We start from the raw sequence: 4,724 nt of genomic DNA on the forward strand, positions 1-4,724 counted from the left end.
ATATATGACTAGCGAAATATACATCCATTCTCTCACTTCACTTTCCAAATTTGGTGAATTTTTATAAATACTTTCCACGAGTGGGTGTGTGGTAAGTGGCTTGCTTACAAATCACATGGTTCCGGGTTCAGTCCCACTGCGTAGCAACTTGGTCAAGTGTCTTCTACTATAGCCTCGGGCCGACCAACGCCTTGTGAGTGGATTTGGTAGACGGAAACTGAAAGAAGCCCGTCGTAGATATGTATGTATGTATGTGTGTGTGTGTATGTGTGTATGTGTGTGTGTGTGTATGTGTGTGTGTGTGTGTGTATCTGTGCTTGTCTGTCCAATATCGTTGACGACCGATGCTCGTGTGTTTACGTCCCCGTAATCTAGCGGTTCGGCAAGACAGACCGATAGAATAACTATTAGGTTTACAAAGAATAAGTCATGGGTGTCGATTTACGCGACTAAAGGCGGTGCTCCAGCAGGGCCACAGTCATATTGACTGTAACACTTAAAAGAGTAAAGGAGTAAAAGATTGTACTGCGATTCTGGATTTTCAGTGTATATTTATTAAAATTTCAGTTAGAAAGAAAGTAGTGTCATCTATAATTATTCGGCGTGTGGTCATACAAATATAGAATCTATATGGAATTAAATGAAAATTTGAGTTATACCAATTGTTTATTCTTTCCCCCCAAAGGCCTTGAATTTTATCAATATATCGTTAGACATCCATACATGTAGTCATGCAGTCTTTTAGAGTTTAGCCTTGTAGCGAACTTTTGCGTTTCTTTACGATACACAATGTGTCTCTTTATTTTGTAATATAACAAAGATCATATTTATACACCATAGCATTCTTTCAACACATACTAAAACCCTAGCTCTCTATACAACCGGCAGCGTTATGCATTTCTTATAGTTTTTTATGAATCAAGATAATTATATTTTCCTCCGAACTATTTATTTTATGCATGCAACTTTAAAAATATGTAATTTAAACAGCAAACAAACAATGCTAATTTGTCATATATTCTATTTTATAATTACAATTTCAATAATGTTACAGCCTCAAAGTTATGATAGAGTTTTATTTGTAAGGTTAGAGAAAGACAAGTTAGAGTTTCTGTTCTGAAAAGATGGACAGTTTGCTTGATCATTTGACTTACAGCGTTGCCGTCTAGATGTTTTTGATTTTCGTCAAAGTCTGGTCCATTTCATTAATGTAGCAATCAGTCTGCAACAAATTTTGAAACATTTTCATTGCTGTAGTTAAAGCTTTAGCTTTTGGTATAAGCCAATCACATGCATCCACGGGTGGATTAACATATAGATTGTCGTGTCTACGAATAGGATTAATAACACGAGCTGAAATACATATTCATGCTCAACAAAAACCCTGTGGAAAATGGTCTTCCACATTAATTAATTTATCATGGTATTTAGCATACCTTGGAGCTGGCTTCTATCAAGATGCTAAAACTGGGACTGCTAAAACTAGGAATCCAGTCAACAACTGAAAGTTAGTCGACAATTCTACCTCAAGGAATGGCAAATGGTTAGAATTGATATTTTCTGAATGCTTCTCTTATCAATCGGAGAAAGTGTATAACATCGATTATTTCACATCGCTGAAAAAATCCGCATTGCTTGGCTAAGATATAGATGGTGTTGCGCAATATGTCTTGGATGATACGTTTGAAAATGTTTATAGATTGATAAAACAGCTGGATTAGACAATAATCGGTGCATTCAAACGCATTGAACTTATTTTTCTAGAACAGGAATGTATAGCAAAAGAGACAGCAGTAACATGAGGATTTTCTGGTGCAGACTCAACAATTTGTCTCTTCTGCGATGTCCAACCAGTTTCCATCTCTTGACAGAGATGTAATTTGGACCGGTGGCTTTCCAATTTTTCATCTTTTTGAGAGTTATGTGTTTGTTCTTCATTGATTAATGACCTAGGAAAAGATATTGGTTCAACGTGTAGAATCTAAATTCGAGGAAACTGCCCACTACATTTAGTTGAAAAATATTCACTCCAATTGTATAGCAGTTTGACGAAGCAAAGCTCCCTGGTAATTCTTTTGGGTGCTATAATCTGTTCAACGCTTTAAATAAAGCGAAGCGGCGCGCTGGCAGATTCGTTAGCACACCGGGCAAAATTCTCAGCGGGATTTCGCCCGTCATTACATTCTGAGTTCAAATTCCGCCGAAGTCGAATTCGCCTTCCACCATTCTTATAACATTTAGCCAATTAACTAAAGGATAGTTTGGTTAATCTTTCAGTCCATCAATCAAACAGTTAATGATTTCAGTTTCTACGTCTTTAACCGCGACTTTATCAGTGCCCTCCCCTTGTGTGTTTATCATAGACATAATGACTCGCACAAGATTTTTCAAAAAAGGATTATATCGTTCAGAAAATATACTTCCGGATATTCCATGTAAACCAAACAGCTTATGCTTATATAGTAAAACATATTTACATATATACCCTTTAAAGGCAAAATTGTATGTTCTATTTTAAATAACTTGTCAAAATGCTTGAAGGCGATGCTCGAAATAACTGTTTGTGAAGCTTTCGAAGTCAATAAATTACATTCTTATGCTATCGGTATAGAGAGTATATTTCACTTTCCTCTTGTTTGCGCACACACAGACACATATGCACATCCAGAAACATACACCCATAAACACACACACACATACTATACATTTACAGTAAAAGGAATAACAACTTCGACAATACGGCCTACTAGTCTTTGTCTGACTGTTGAAGTTTAACATGCAGTGACTTCGAAGTCACTGTCATATTCTAAAGAGCATAATTAATATGTACCCTACGAAACCATATTGAGTATTTCTTAAGTTGAATGTTAACTCGTTTTTATAGTTTGATATGTAAACACACATGCACGCATACAACATACAAGCATACATGAATTCAAGCATATAATTGTCAACATTCTCAGAAACTCAGTCTTTTCGATAGACATCTATTTTCTATAGATATTGAATATTTGTCTACTTATATCATTATATTGACAAAGCAGTTAACTTCTGGTAATTATGTGAAAGCGCAGAACGGATGTGGTTTATTGTAAATAGAAATGAGCAGCTGCTTCACGTGTTGAAGAATTCATCCCAGCGTACCTGATGTATCGGAAATAAGACGATCATTCAAAGCGGTTCCTGTAATAGATCATCTATTCACAATATATGGAACATGAAGCAAATACACCGAGTTAAAAACTGAAAGGTAACGTCAAGTAGATGTTTTCCAACGTAGAATTTTATTCTTCCCTACTCTGAGAGTTGTATTTCTCCCCATTCTACACTGATCATTAAATAATCTTTTACACTACCTAGTACATAACGGTATACTTATATTGGCAAGTATAACTGTTTTCATATAAGGCCATTACAAGACCGAGTAAGTTATTCTCAAATTAACATAATTTACAGTTTCAATTCTTGGTACGCTGTTTAATATCAGCCACTCATGTAACACATATACTCTCTGTAACAAAGGTTATTCATAGAATAGTGCATATGATAAGTACATAACGATGTTCAGTTGACGAAGATAAATAATATGTAAGATTCAATTGTATAGATTCATTTCTGTTCTTCAGGCGTTAGAATAAAAAACAGCTGAAATAAATATAGGTACTTGTCGCATACAAATTTGTCTTCTGATAACAGCTTTGTTTGCATACACAGATATCGTCCATTATGCAAACAAGTGAAAGAAGAAGGTAATGTTGTTCAAATTGTTCCTAATGACATTTTTTAGATACTCTTAGACGCCGTATTTTGGGATCTATTTTAAATCAACGAAATGTTCAAATACACTATAATGAAACTAAATGCCGATAAACCATTATCAAAATCAATGAACTTAATTCATTAATTATTAATAGGCTTTTGGATGGACGTTATGCTTTAGAATCAGCGTAAATTTCGATTTTCCTGACTACGAATAGAACCACACTCATCCAAATCTCGGTTGAATTTCATGTACTTTAACAAGCATTATAGAATACATTCGGCAACAAAATATAGTGCCAATACAATATAGCTTCTTTAAACTATATCCTCTTATTAAAATATCTCATAAATTATACGATATTAAAATAGAAGAAAGAATAGGGAGTTAATGATAAAGTGTCTTCTGATGACTTATATCATCAACAATAAACTGTCAACACTTATATGAATAACGATATTCTATTGCATACTTGAAATATTTTACCCTTCAATACAGAGAAAGAACTGGAAAAATTTGCTTATTAACATTAAAAGCCTTGTTTAAGGCGACGAGCTGGTAGAGTTATTAGCACGCCGCGCAAAATACTTTTGTCCGTTCGTGCGTTCTGAGTTCAAATACTACCAAGCCCCACTTTGCTTTCATCCTTTCTGGGTCGACAAAATAAGTAGCTGTTGAACACTAGAGACGATATAATCGACTTCCACGTACCCCAAAATTGCTGATCTTGTGCCGAAAGTTGAAACTTATGTTAAAGGCAATGTTTGCCGTTCAGAAGCTTGCTTTTTACTAGTGTTTAGGGAAGAACAGAAAGCTTGATTTTTAAGAAAGTTATGCTAAACAGAATATGCGCTGCCATGACGGCACATTCTGTAAGTGAGATAATCACATGCTGGGTTTAAAAGTTTTAATTTAAAATCCAACTGTAACAAAGAACGTGTATTCAATAAGCATATTTAGTATT

The sequence above is a fragment of the Octopus bimaculoides genome, chromosome 12 (genome assembly GCF_001194135.2).
Source record: "Octopus bimaculoides isolate UCB-OBI-ISO-001 chromosome 12, ASM119413v2, whole genome shotgun sequence".
NCBI lineage: Eukaryota > Metazoa > Mollusca > Cephalopoda > Octopoda > Octopodidae > Octopus > Octopus bimaculoides.